Source organism: Amphiura filiformis, chromosome 13 (assembly GCF_039555335.1).
Source record: "Amphiura filiformis chromosome 13, Afil_fr2py, whole genome shotgun sequence".
NCBI lineage: Eukaryota > Metazoa > Echinodermata > Ophiuroidea > Amphilepidida > Amphiuridae > Amphiura > Amphiura filiformis.
In genome coordinates, this window is record NC_092640.1 from 63,308,446 (window position 1) to 63,324,456 (window position 16,011).

A 16,011-nucleotide genomic window follows, 5' to 3' on the forward strand; every position below is an offset into this window, starting at 1 on the left:
TATTTAGTGTGTACTGTGAAAATTTCAGAAAAATAACAAAGAAATATCCTATATGTTATAGAGACCTCAGCGGGTACTCTCTCTCTCAACCATTCTTACCATGCTGCTGATTGGCTCAATAAATTATGATAGTCTTCTGCATGGTAACCAATCAGTAGGTACTCATAGTAGTGAGGTTCATTATGTTATTATACTTTTCTTCATCTGTCTTCATGAAAACGATAATCTGTATTTATAAAACCTTTAACCTCCCTTTCAGTTTAGTTGCTAATTTTGTTTTATAAAATAAATCTTGTTCACTCCTGTTGATTGACTTTATTGACAATAAAATTCAATGAATGAATCCAAATGCAGTCTTACGTGTTTCATTTTCTTATGGTTATTTCACCTAGCAATGACTACAATAATTCACATTTATCCATTTTGTAGTCATACAATTCTTATTTTATTCTTTTCTCGTTTACTTGTGTTGTATCATTTTCAACCTTGTTAATAAACACTTCATGGAAAGTGATGGGAACAAATTCAACCAATCTACAAATTGTAAACACCAGTGTTGCACATGCGCAACGGAAATTACGAGGAAATGTTTCTAACAAGCCTCCGGCCTCAGCACTGCCGGGCTTGTGGCCTTGTTGATTTTAAAAGCACGGAGGTGCTGGGGAAAACCATAACCCTAACTCTAACCATAACCCTAGGACAATGAATTGTGAGATATGGTATTTCGTAAATAGATAGGCGCAGGGGCTGGGAAAGCATTCAAATTTGGAAGTGGCAATCTTTAGCCTATAAATGAAGGTTAATTATGGGATCTATTGGCTAGTTTGTGCGCAACATTGTGCAATGTTACTATATTTAAAACATGTTTACTATAAATTAACGGAAGATGCACAGGGCAATTCTGGTGGATTTCTTCCCAGTAGATTCTCTCTTAGGATTTTTAGGGGGACGTCGCCACATTGAAAAAAATTGAGGAGGGGCGTGTCCCCTACATCCCCCTCCCATGCTTACACTGCCTATTAATAAGAGACTTGTGCCTATCAGCTTCAATGAAGTGTATCATATCCGAATTTTTGAATTTTTGCACTTTTGAATTGACATTTGTAATATAAATAGCAACGCGAATTTCGACATTCTATGAACATTTTTATTTTGTCAGTCAAAAACGAATACAAAATGAAAAAAATACCTGAGCAGAATAATTTTTCATATCCCTTTTGTATTAATTCCAACTATTATTATGTATCTGCGGATGTATATACGGATGTTTCCCTGATGAAACAAAGTACAGAATGAAGAATTATATAGAATAACACCAAAGAGTGCAATTGTCTGATTTAATCTATTTCAGTATTAGCTCATCAATCTTTATTTCTCCATGACTGCTATACTTGCCTCACAAACAGGATAAGTTCGTCTTAATCATGATGTCAAATGAAATAATATTGTATATTGTTATTGATACAAAGTAGTTACCAAATATTGCTCATCATTTCCGAGAAAGACTCTATGCAAGTAAAAACATGATCCACTGGAATTTGCATGCACATCCAATATACACCCACATGCACCACCCACCCACACACATGTAAAATCATTAGTTCATGCAATAAAGAAAACGTATACAGCGTGTTTATAGTGGGATCAGATGTACGGTACATTGGCGTATAAATTCTATCCGGTCAGAAATTGTCCGGAAACTTGCACTATAAACATCGATATCCCCAAATTCGATTTACAAAATGTAGTGTTGCGTAATCAGGGTGATAGGGCCCACCAGCATTGGTTTATTTCACCAAAGATATCAACGATTAGTTTCAACACAATTCGAGGAAGGCGATGTCGACCCTGGAGGTCAAAAATTGGACTAGCAAGAGCAACCGTTGGCGGCGTATTGTATTGTGAATCGCGAGAATTTCATAATAAAAAGGTTCGTGGTCTGGTGGCTTGGTAAGCATGCTTCGAGCTCATTCTTTTCTGCCTGCTGTTTCTGTTATTAACAACGCCACTCTGGAACCAAGCACACCACTCCACGCCATACATAAATTCTCCCAGTCACATTTCCCCAATATGAAATTTAAAAAAAGTTAAATTTTAATATTACTTCTATTAAAGTTTGGCAGAGGCGGGGTTCGAACTCACGGCGGACCACGCCGCTTCGGATATGCTCTATGAGCCTAGCGCCTTAGACCACTCGTCCACTTGTCTTGATGGAATCCATTTGAAACTTATTTGAAGATATAATCGCAACTTCAATATAGGCCTACCACGTGACAAGCAAAAGCAGAACGTACCATATTTTGGAATTGTATTTGCCTAAAAACATTAATGTGTATTAATAGCGCTCAATTGTTGTTAATCCGACAATAATAAATGATAAATGCGCGTCTATATGGACAATACATTATATCGATTTTGACATGTGCTCGCACGGTGTCAGTACATTAGCATGGTCAGTAAAATACTATAGAGGAACCTACCATTTTTCTTGTATACACGTTCGATGTTTTTATCAATTACATAAAAAATCCATTTTAGACCCCAAATGTTTCTTCGGGAAATAAAAGATTAGAATATCATAAAAACGAAACAGTAATCTTTTGCCGGGTCTAATGTTATTTATACATAGAATTTTTAACGTTTTTTCTATCCTTATTCTTGCTCAATTAAAAAAATATTTTGGCGTATATAAAATTGAAATCAAATTCTCTGCCTCATAAACGACCTCAAATATGCCACAATTGGGTATCACGAATAGTTATATATGATGTGCAGTTAATATTCATATTTTCTTTTATACAGAGGATGCTTCAGTTTTGACAGGAAAAATATTTTCTTGAAAACCCTCTCACTCGGTTATTTCAAAACAGTAACCACGCTTCCCTAGAATGTGCAATAATTTAGCATTACATTTTTTCTTATTCTAACAGCAAGCGTTTCTAGAATGAATTATGGCGAAATGTGGTGTAGGAACCAAGTAGGGCTACCTGAAAAACCCATTGACTAAGGCACCAGAACCAATGTTTTTCAATCTTTGGATCGACCGTCGGTGCTGCTTCGATGCTTGTTATTAAGGAACTAACAACTAATCGGAATTAATGCTACATTTATATTGATCAATATTAATACATACTACGATCCATATGTTATCACCATTAACAATAGTCAATTAATTGATTTCATAAATATTAAGGATCGACCAAGCATCGATGGTCGATCGAAAGATGAAACTATAGTTTGTTTCTATTGCCTAACCTTAACGTTCCCATTATAATATGTCGTTCTGGTTGGAATTCCACATCATGATATATCAACGGATTTTAAATAAGTCAAGTAAATATACACAAAAAAAGAAGATGTTACCAATATATTTCTTGCTTATTTCTCTTTTTTAGTTCGTTGTTGTTGCTATTGTTGTGTTTACTGTTTTTGTCTTGGTTTCAGTGCTGATAAGTTCCATTTTGCTTTTTAGTAATCTAGTATATTCTATATCTATGAGTAAAAAATCTTTACAGTAGTTTCCCAAATGATTTGGATTCAACATGTATATAGTTATTCCACGACTGGTACTATTATCGGTTTTATCCGCATTTACACAGTTATCAAATAGTTTCATTTTTAGACGTCTAAATTTCTCTAAATCAGCCTGAAAATCTGAACCATATTCCTTGACTTTACGCCAAAATGTTTCATTAAAATGGTTGTAAAGTAAAACGTCACCGGCATTCCAGCGATGAATTTTATTCTTCATTTCATCGGATATATTATATCGGTGACTTTGACTTCGAATTCCTTTAGATATGTATAGAATGTCATCAAAACTCCAACATAAACGTTTCTTAAGAAGTATCAATGATTCGTCGAAATATTCAGTTATCATAACTAAATCAAATTCCTTATCAATTGCATCGATTTTTGCACGAATGGCATTTGTATCATTGAATGATTTATCATCAAATCCTAAATCATAAAGCTGACCATTCCAACTTTGCGGCTTCATGTAATTATTTTTGGAGGTATAATAATGCCACGGATTGTTAAGAAATATCTCAAATGCATTCTGGTCTTCCGGTAATTTCATATCTTCTGCAAACTCATAATAACCAAACACGGACTCTAACTGGGATACCGGGTTTCGAAGAATTGTCACGTAGGTTGCATTCAGCACAGTTGCCTCTAGCTCTGGACGATAGTAAACAGCGTGGTTAACAAGCATGTCATAATATGGATGACTTTTGGCGAATTCCGCAGGCCATGGCTTGATAAACTTGCGTGAAAAGGGCCGATATTCAAACTTTTGTTTAAAAAAAAAAAGAAAAAAAAGCAAGTTTTTATGGTGACCAAAACGCTGGAAAATAGATTCCATGGTACTGCTGCCTGTTTTATGGGTTTTGATAAAAACAATGCTGGTTATAGGTTTGCATGCAACCGTTGTATTTAACTGAAGATCAACTGCTGGATTAAAATCTAAACTGTGCTGTTCTCTAAAGTAGTCTCCTTTATTATATGCTTCATTATTTATTAGATCGTATCTTCCATCGTCTCCGTTCCACCCATTGTCATGTGATTGGGAAGATAAATTCGTTGTCGCATGACTTCCCTTGTCATCGGTTTGGTGGGTTCCATTGTATATTTCGGTTCGTAGAGGTGTACCGTTTCGAGAATGAGTCTCGGTATCTTGATTCGGAACGGACAAAGATGGTCTTGAATTTGTGATAAAGACGTGGCTTGTTTTGCTAATTGGTTGCGGTGGTTTTTTCGCTGCCAGTGATCTGCATAGAACATCAGACAAAGTAAATAATCAACAAAGCATAATGTATTTTTAAATATACCTTTTAAAATTGTTGTACAATAATCCTGATTGGTTACACATAATTATTTTGCTCCCCTATGGGACATCTGCAGGTCCCTCTGCTTGACCCTCCCCTTGTGAGATGCTAGGCGCCGTAATATTCCACGTTATTAGGACTTGTCAATAATATTATCCTTGAAAGTCGCCTCCCCCATGATTCCTGAAAGAGAAACCCTGGCAACGCCACTGAGGAGGTGGAAATAGGAGTGTCTTGGAGTGAAAATGGGTTATTCGAGGAGGAGGTTAAGTTTAAGAGATCGAGAATAGGTGGAGGTGGGAGGGAGAGGAGAATATGGAGAATGTAGTGGGGAACATGAGCGGAAGGGGAGAGAGAGAAAGAGGGGAAAGAAAGTAACAATTGGTGTCTCATTACGCTTCGTATTTTAAAACGGAAATATTGAATTAACAAAGCTAATGTTAACTTTAATAATTTAGCCTTTATTAGATAATATAGGCATTACTAGCATTAGAATATTTAATTGAAACATAATGATCAGAATGATAAGAAGATTAACGCTGGCTCCTGAAATATTCCCTGTTGAGAAGGTCATCGTCTAGCGATTTCATGTTTATTTGAATTAAGCGCCTTAGGTCAAGTCTCAGTGTTTGAGTGTGACCAATAACCCACTCGACATGACAAAGGGGATGAATTTTTGCTGCAGTCGCTTACACGTGGCTTTCTTTTGATCGCCTATTGATACTCATATCCCGAGTTTAAGCGTTAAGACGCTGTTGGTGCAGTAACAAATTAAACGTTCGCGCTGAAGTAAATCAGAGCAAGAAAATCAAACGATATATGTGAAGTTGATGTAGAAGTGGAAGTAAATTGGCAAAGTTCATTTGGCAAACTCTCTATTAAGACAACTTGACGCGCCTGCTATCGCGGGCTTGCTTTATTAATGTTAGTAAAAGTTACAAGAGGTATTAGTTAGAGCTGAACGGACTATGGCCTAGAACAGGCAAACAATCTTAATTTCACTGTAATCCATTGACAAATTATATGTAAATTGTTGACCATAGCAGTATATGCCATAATAAAATGTCAAAAGTGTTTTTAGAAAAAAATTTATGCAAATTAGGCACTCTTCCACCACTTGGATTTTCGGGGACTTTTGATAATTATGTTATTTGATATGCTTTTCTGAAATGAATGGTGATTAAATGGATTCTGTTGCAATTAGTAGTGGGTTAACCTGCTTATTTGTCTTAATTTGACTGGGCTTTCAGCTCACTCTCAGTCAAGCAAGCATTCATGCCCAAACCCATAACTCTTTCTGTGTTCTCTTTATTCAATCCAGGAGGAGTACACCTCTGTTGAGCATCCTGGATGCACTTATGTTCCTCCCCCGGTGTTTGTTCGTAGACCCTAGCAGAAACGCCGCGCCGTTGGCCCGTCGCTCAACACCAAATGTGCGCTTTCACTTCATCATCCCGGTAGGTCCAAAATTTATCAATAAAATCTATCTATTGCTAAAAATATCCATATTTATACATAAACACTAAAAAAAGGTATAATTATATATTGGAAAATATCCTTTTACCATTGTCAATTATGAATCAAGTTATTCCTATTTTTATCGATGAATGTTAATTTTCAATAATATTTAATAATATTTAATTGGATGAAGTTTACTTACCCTTGCAATATTTGTTCTGAAACTCTACATGTAGCAAAAAGAAAGTACACCGCAATAAAACCGAATAGTGATAAAAGTGCAAATCGCTGAAATTAAGAGAAAATTTACTTGAAATTAAAGGAACAAACAAAACAAAAACAATATACTGACATTCTAGATGACGTCATCGTTTTCGTCATCATCATCATCATCATTGTCATTACCATCATCATCACGACGATGATGATAACCATTATCATCATCATCATCGTTGTCGTCGTCGTCATCATCATCATCATCATCATCATCATCATAATCATCATCGTCATCATCATCATTCTTATCATCATCGTCATCATCATTATAATCATCGTCGTCGTAGACGTCATCATCATCATCGTCATCAACATCAACATCATCGTCATCATCACCATCCTCATCCTCATCATCGGCATCATCATCATCATCATCATCATCATCATCATCGTCGTCGTCGTCGTCATCATCATCTTCGTCATCATCATCATCGGCATCATCATCATCATCATCGTCATCATCATCGTCGTCATCATCATCATCATTATCGTCGTCGTCGAAATCATCATCATCATCATCAGCAGCAGCAGCAGCAGCAGCATCGTCGTCGTCATCATCAGATTGCCGCGGGTGGCATCATATTTCAAACAAGTAACAACAACACATAATGAAACAAAACACAAACCTTGTCCATGTTCAGAATTAAAATGTATTGAATCCTCAAGTCATGAAGTCACCTTTGTTCATCAAGTGATGTGGATTGTCATCGTTAAACATTTTCAGAACTCTATCACATCTGTTTTCTGTTTGATATGAAAATATATGCCATGAATGGTATGTACAGTAGCAAGAAACACTCATTGAACTCACTTACTGGATAAAACTTCCAATAGTAAATACGAAGCTATTCTCAGTGACAATAGCGAAATTATGCAGTTAAAAATTAAACCACATTTGAAATTAGCGTAATTATGAAATCTACGTTGCAATTATGCAACTTTAAAAATGCTCAGTGATAATAGCGCCATTATGCAATAATGAAACCACATTTTGAAATTAGCGCAATTATAATGACTATTGTATTATCAACTACATTTTGAAATGAGCGCAATTTATGAAGTCAACGTTGCAACTTTCAAAATGCTTATGAAACTTTCAAAATGCTCAGTAGTGTAATTATGCAATTATGAAACCACATTTTGAAATCCGCGCAATTAAGAAGCCTAATTTGCTATTACGTAATTAATTATCAACCACATTTTGAAATTAGCGTAAGTCAAAAAGTTTCGAGAACAGACTTGTAGCGGTCAAAAAGTTTTGAGAACAGCCCATTAAGACAAATAAGAAAATAGAACCGTGTTTATATGCAGTGGTGTTCTCATTGATTTTCATAACATATGAAAAGGTTTGACTACAAAAACGATTCTCTTATATGCATCTACGCACAGTTTCCACCTCGATACACCCGAGTACACCGATATTTCCAGCACAGCGAGTCTAGTCTCCTCGCAGTCTGTGTTATACTACACAGTTGAGTGCATAGCATCATAAGAGCTGTGTGAGATCTAGTGGAAAATTGACATCTGTGATTGGTTTTTGCCAAAACCTCAAGTGTTCCCTTCACCCAATCAGATTTGTTTGTATCGAATGAAAGCTAATTAACACTTCCCTCTAAATACACATTTACCCCGTATTATCAGGCCTTTGCATAAAATGATGGTGTAACAAAATTAAGCTGCTCTAATTGTTATTGCACCCAAGGTGCTATGGAACGAAAGTCTTGGCCCCACATTAGGTCAACAGATAAAGCAATTTAATGTTATAGCAAGGCCAACGTGGTAAATCTGTTGAAAACTATCTATATATCCAAGCACATTTTTGACCAAAATGTAGCGTTTAAAAGTCAAAATCTCAAGTGTTCCTTACAATATTTTTCAAATTTTATGTCATTAAAATGAAAGAGCACACTTATATTGGCCATATACTAGCTTCATTGAAATGAGCAACGGCCAATTCTCTTTAAATTGCAAATCGTGTGCAAAAAAGTTACTGATTTCGCCTGTTATTGTCATACGGTTTTAATTCAATGAACTATGACTTTGCTAAAAAGCGCTTACAAATTGATATGAAACCGTGTTTATAAGTAGTGGTGTACTCTGCGGTTGTAGATAATGGGACTTTCGTCAAAAGGCGTTTTTCATTTTTTTTTTAAAGGACAGGCATGCTATAGCAGTCCAGGAGTTTCGAGAACATGCTCCAAGTGGGACCACAATTAGGGCAGCCCCGCAGGTAAGTAAAAAGTGTGAACTTCTGGTTCGGAGATTTATTAATTTGTCGGAGATAATTGTGTTTTTTTTGTCAAAAGGCCTGTTTCATTCTGTTTAATAACAGACATGCAACAATCAAAAAGTTTTGAGAACATGGGTCGAAGATTTAGCGCAATTACGAAGCTTCATAATATAGCTACATACGGTGTCTGATGGCATCATATTTCAAACAAGCAACAACAAAACATAATGAAACAAAACACATACTTACTTTGTCTATGTTCAGAATCAAAATGTATTAAATCCTCATTCACTCCTCTTTTCGCCAAACGCCAAGAGTTTCTAGAATGCTGTTAAAATATTTAAAAAAATAATGCTAATTTTTTGCACATTCTAGGGAAGCGTGGTTACCTTTTTGAAATAGCTGAGTGAAAGGGTTTTCAATTAAATTATTTTTGTGTCAAAACTGAAGCATCCTCTGTATAAAAGAAAATATTAATAATATTAACTGCACATCATATATAACGATTCCCAATTGTGGCCCATTTGATGTCGTTTAAGAAGCAGAGAATTTTATTTCGATTTTATATACGCCAAAATATTTTTTTAATTTAGTGAGAATGACGATAGAAAAAACGTTGAAAATTCTATGTAAAAATTACATTACATAATGTGGATTTTTTATATAAATGATAAAAACATCGACGTGTATACAAGAAAAATGGTAGGCTCCATATTCTGATCCACATGTATTATACGAGTAGCGCACGTGCTGCCCGGCGAGTCAAATTCGATATAATGTATTGTACATGTATAGAGGCTCATTTATTGTCGGATTTTTGTATGTAGAACATTAATGGTGATGCCATTTCACCTAAACTGTTTAATGTGGCACTTCAAGAAATTATAAAATCACCTAGACTGGGAAAGTAAGGGCATCAGCATAAACGGAGACAACCTGAGTCGCCTTCGCTTCGCAGATGACATAGTCATTATAACAGATAATGCTAAAGACCTAAGAGAAATGATCAACGATCTGAACCAGAGAAGCAACCATGTGGGACTAAAGATAAATATGAAAAAGACAAAGGTCATGTTCAACCAGTTCGCCACAGAACAGCTGGTCATGGTAGGGAACACAGAAATAGAAAAGGTGGACCAATATGTGTACTTAGGACAACTAATCAAAATGACTCACAATCACATGGATGAAGTAAAAAGGAGGAATAGGGCTGGTTGGTGTGCATTTGGAAAGCTCAATGACATCATGAGAAGTAAGATGCCAACTTGTCTGAAACGAAAGGTTTTCAACCAATATGTACTACCAGCCATGACCTATGGAGCTGAAACATGGTCACTTACTAACAGGATGGAGCAAAAACTGAGAATAGCATGGAAAGAAGTATGCTGGGCTTCACCAAAAGGGGTCCAGGAAAACAGTGGCATGGATCAAGAGCCAAACAGAAGTTACAGACATGATCCACATAATAAAGATGAAGAAGTGGCATTGGGCTGGCCATCTTGCAAGATCAACAGATAATAGATGGACAAAGAATGTCACAGAAAGGAGGCCTTGGCTGGGCTCAAGACACCAAGGCAGACGGAAAGTCAGATGGAGGGATGAGAAAGCATTCCTAGTATTATCTTAGGAATTCCTACATCATGTTTTCGACAAATTCATTGTATTTACAAAGCAAATTCTCTCTGTATCATAGAGTTAGCCTGCTTTACAAGCACTCCGGCTCAAAAGTGCATAACTGCGCATTTTGAGATGCTTTTTCAAGCTTTAAACCTCATATTTGACTTTTGGGTATTTCCCAAATTATTACTCGAGATCTCTTGAGATTTGGAACCTACCAATGAGATCTTCTTGTGTCTTGGTCCTGAATCTTCTTACCCGTCTTCTTACCACAGCACAGATTTAATAATAATAATACACACGTCTGTATCCGTCAATGACTTTCAGCAAAGTGAAGACCAAAACTTATTTTTCGCTTTTTATACTACCCCGTCCTCCCGAATAAGGAACTGGTCAGTCCTAATATGGAATCAATGTTCCAATGCGCATATGCAAATTTCATAAAACTGCTATTTTATGAAAAAACTGCTATTTTATGAAAACATTATAAATTTAGAGAAATAAGATGACACCACAAAAATACAATCTTGGAAATATATCCAAGGCATTCAAAAGTATAAAAGTGCTAAGTTTTATGTATCTGAAAATGTAAAAATGGACTTATATACAAATGCAAGTTGGCGCATTTTTGTGAAAATCTAGAGAATTCTCACCAAACGTCGCCAAAAACAACTTTTCTCCCGACAATTACTAGGTATGTGACTATTTTATAAATACCTGATAGTATTTTTTCAACTTATTAAGTTTGAAATATTGGTCTAGATGGATACGAAATGAAGAAAAATGAGGTATAAAAACAGTGTGGAACACGCTGGTTTAGCGGCATGAAACTGCACATCGTCGACTCGACATGTGCCGGGCGCGATATAAAAGTCTAAGTTTCTTCAAAAATATGACTGTGACTGTGCCCAAACTCGAAAATATTCACAAAAATGACGATAGCTAAATATCGTGAAAGTGTAACTATTCAACTCACTCGAAAAATATGATTTTTGACACACAAGTCATTTTTCGCTATTCACACACACAGTAAATTTATTTCAGTATAAGCTTAAATTTCGAAAAGGGTGTTCCACTGTCCGTTTCATTACCCCCTTCTCAGACCATTTCGTCCCGAAATGATAGTCGATACCATAAGAAATATCGAAATTTACACATAAATATAAATACAAGTTTTACTGATGACTAACAGCGCACTACTGCATGGTAAGCTTAAATTTCATTCATCAAGATGATTGGCAAAACAACAAACAAGGGAACCGATAGGGCTTAAAACACGTGCAAATGCCCCAGCGCAACTCGATTCCATATGGTCACAATGTGTACCATGTATCCAAAATTAATAATACTTACAATTGATTGGAAGATCATAAAAATTAGGAAAATAATGGCAACTACCATCTGACCATGCAGCAATATGTTATCACCCAAGTTTTGTTTACGCAGTCTAATAGCCTACGCGCTGTCTCTAGCGTGTCATGCCCTTTTGGGCGCATACCACTAAATAATCGTCCCATTGAATTACACGGGAAAATACAAGAAAGTAAGTTTTTTTTTCTACCCCATGTAACAACATTTTTAATATTTTGATCTAACCAACGTCTTAAATAAAGATTGAACTTTTATTTAAATTTGATTTTTTGGGACAAGTTAAGACAAACTTGAGAGATACGAACTCCTGAACAGCGTCAAGCTCGGGCAATGACGTAATCCTAATTATAAATGAGAAAATCACATTGTACATGTACTGTCTGCTGTACCAGATGTCTTCCAACAAGTGCCGGAGTGTCGCGGTCCTGGGGAAATGAACTTTTGACACTTGTTAGGGGTGGTGCAATAATTATGTGTACCCCTGGGGGGGTGAATTATGGGGGCAAAGATTTTTGGCAGGCCAGAAAGGGGGGGCAAGCATTTTTTGGCAGGTCAAAAGGGGGCCAAGATTTTTGGCAGGTCGAAAGGGGGGGGGGCAAGCAATTTTTGGCACAGATATTTTGGGTACTGTTTCTATATTACGCCCTAAAAGGCGTAGGAAAACGTTAGGAACACATTCAAATCTGCAAAATTTCCTGCTCGCTGCGCTCGCATTATATGATAAGACAATTTAAGGTTTTAAATTCGGGTTCCCCAAAATCTTGCATGTGTAAGGGGGCAAAGATTTTTGGCACGTCAAAGGGGGGCAAAGGTTTTTGGCATGTCGAAAGGGGGGCAAAGATTTTTGGCACGGCCAAAGGGGGGCAAGTGATTTTGGCAGACCATTTTGAGAATTCACCCCCCAGGGGTACACATAATTATTGCACCACCCCTTACCTTTGTGATTATGTGTTTGAATGGACAAGTTTTTATTGTGACAGAAGACTAATCAATGCTGATGGTGGCGGGACGCTTTGTTAGTGTACTTCTACGTGTCTTCATGAGCTTTCATGTTAAATGGACATTTGCTTTATGAAATAGACACAGCTATATCTGTGGTGCGCCTGTATTAAAAGCTATTAAAGGCGGAAAATCCTACCAACCAACCAACCGATGGCCGAATTTCAGCCGACACTCTCGCCTCGTTCCGGCCATGATATTGTTCCGAGGGCCTATTCCCCATGCACATTCGATTCGGAACATTTTCTGAACAGATTTGTAATGTTGAGCTCCTAATCTATCGTTTTTATCAAAACAACCAAGAGTCACTCAAGTTTGGTTCCCTCGGGACGCCGATATTTCGCATTTAAGCGCTATTTTTTACCGGAACTATGAAGGGTTACACAATGCAGAAGGATTTAGTGTACCCAGCAAACACAAAACGTTTTCGACATCATTCGCAAAAGGTTATAAAAGGTTGTCAGAAAACGTTTAAATGTTGGGTTATATAAAGGGTATATTCAGAGTATAAAACGTTTTCATAACCTTAAAAAACATTATTTGATAATATACTGCTCAACAAACAAAAATGTTTTACAGAAAACGTTTAATGTCGGGTTATATAAAGGGTATAAAAACGTTTTAATAATATTCCAAAAACATTCTTAAAAACTTGATACAAAACATTCTGAACAGAATGTTATTTTGGAGTTGAAAAATATTTTGCGAAAAATGTTTGCCCAAAATATTTTCAATAACGTTTAAAAACGTTTTCATGACCTTTATATAACCCGACATTTAAATGTTATTAAAAGGTTTTGAAAAAAAAGAACATTTCTGTGTTTGCTGGGTTCAAATATTTTAACATAATGTTATTTAAGTATTGACACAATATTTCGCAAAAATGTATGCAAAAATAGTTTGCAATAACATTTTTTGAAAACATTTAAAAATATTGTTGTAGTGTGTTTTCATACAAAACGTTTTAAAACGTTATCATGACCTTTATATAACCCGACATGTTATTAAAACGTTTTTACCTAAACCAAAAGCCAAAATATAACTTATTTAAAACGTTTTTAAAACGTTTTTTGTGTTTGCTGGGGTAGTGCACCCTTCTATATATAAAATATCAAAATATTTTTGATATTATTTATTTTTGGAATCAGTGGTCAACATCCTAAAAAGTGTAATTTCGCTATTCGCAATAAGGGCGCCGCCAGCGGTTTGCGATATAATCGTGATGTATCATGGGAAAAGGTCGACATCCAAGTCCGCGCAATACGAATATTACCATGCTATTACATAGGAACACGTGACAATATTTTTTGTCAAAATAAAGGTGTTACACGCGAATCGATACTCAATAATACTTAATAATGTGATTTGAAATGTGCACAATTAATTTTTTCTCTATCGATTTGCGTGTAATACCGTTATATTGACAAACTAAAAAATATTGTCACGTGTTCCTATGTAATAGCATTGTAATATTCGTATTGCGCGGACTTGGATGTCGACCCTTTCCCATGATACATCACGATTTTCCCATGATACATCACGATTACATCGCAAACCGCTGGCGGCGCCCTTATTGCGAATAGCGAGAATTGCTTTTTATCGCTAGTCGCTCCAAAGTTATTAAACAGGGCTCCAAACAAGCTCGGACTGAGTGAAAAATATGATACTTTTCGCAATGTTCAGCATTCAAGGGCCAGAGCAACATTTTGACCATGTTAAACTGTATTTAGGCCTATCAATTATTTCCAAGTTGCGTGTATTATTTTTGCAAGATCTACAATTCTCGCTATTCGCAATAAGGGCGCCGCCAGCGGTTTGCGATGTAATCGTGATGTATCATGGGAAAAGGTCGACATCCAAGTCCGCGCAATACGAATATTACCATGCTATTACATAGGAACACGTGACAATATTTTTTAATTTGTCAAAATAAAGGTGTTACACGCGAATCGATACTCAATAATACTTAATAATGTGATTTGAAATGTGTACAATTAATTTTTTTCTCTATCGATTTGCGTGTAATACCGTTATATTGACAAACTAAAAAATATTGTCACGTGTTCCTATGTAATAGCATGGTAATATTCGTATTGCACGGACTTGAATGTCGACCTTTTCCCATGATACATCACGATTTTCCCATGATACATCACGATTACATCGCAAACCGCTGGCGGCGCCCTTATTGCGAATAGCGAGAATTAAGAAACCCCATCATTAGAATTGTTTGATAAATTTCTCTTTTGGGAATTGAACATTTGGTCATATGATAAAAATGCCGTCATTTTGTCATCATTAGGCCGTAATATAGTATGCTTTGACTTTAAATGTCTATTGAGACCCAGTTAAAGGTTCAGTGATTATTTTCAAAACGGTTATAATTGAGTTTTGATCTTATAATTACATTTTGCATCAAAATAATTCCAAAGATGTTTTATTTTTTCTGCACCGAGACAACCAAAAGGAACCACTTTTATGATGTTGAGGCCAAAATAGCTCAATTTTAATAGCACGGTCTTAAATTGTCAATTCGACGGGAACTTTCTCGTGCGTTTAAGAATGAAATCGCGTATTTTTGTAGACGGAAATAAAAAAACAGATCTTTTTTTCTTAGCAAAGACATCAATTTCAGACAAAAATCTCAACTTTTTGGCACTTAAAATCAGGTATTAATCATGTCCATAGCCTATAAAAAAGAGTCTTCGAAGAAAAAATATTTTTGATATTCTTTATTTTTGGAATCATTAACTTGGGAATGACTTGAAATGACCGCCAATTATGACTGTTTGAAATGGGATACCAGCTATGTGGAAAATAAAATGCACGTAGAACCGAAATAAGATACCATTTTGTTGAAGGAGCAAATTTCAACAAGCCATAACCCCGCTTCTGGATATCGTTTGAAGTCAAATGATATACCATTTCAAAGCTTATGATATATATAGCACGAAATAAAACAAAATTGACCGGCTAGCGGCTGGTTTGTGGTGGACGGTCACATTTTCGGTGACTGTTTTACAAGTAATCATGGTATTTCTTACCTAACAATCGATGGTTAATGATAAATCAACGTACAGTTTCGAGCTTTTTTTCCCCAACTACTTATTTTTTAAGCTCAGTCGAAGCTGCGTGTGTTTGCTGCTCGCTTTATACCAATTCGCACACTAGTGTAAAGTCCTAATTATATTTCAAGTATTTCGTAGCAGGTCAGATCATTCTTATGAAAAT

The 16,011-nt window shown here is 36.0% G+C and overlaps 1 long non-coding RNA gene across 2 annotated transcripts; it reads right to left on the reverse strand.

Annotated features, from left to right (window-relative positions):
- Positions 1-4,324: 4,324 nt before the first annotated feature.
- Positions 4,325-11,853, reverse strand: LOC140168631 (uncharacterized). 2 transcript variants are annotated; one of them, XR_011861252.1, is made up of 5 exons: positions 11,764-11,847; positions 9,043-9,121; positions 7,190-7,307; positions 6,490-6,575; positions 4,325-4,772 (listed from the first exon to the last, which is right to left on the reverse strand). It is a non-coding gene; the product is annotated as an uncharacterized lncRNA (long non-coding RNA). The 2 variants fall into 2 exon arrangements; XR_011861253.1 differs by lacking the exon at positions 9,043-9,121 and having other exon boundaries at positions 11,764-11,853.
- Positions 11,854-16,011: the final 4,158 nt, after the last annotated feature.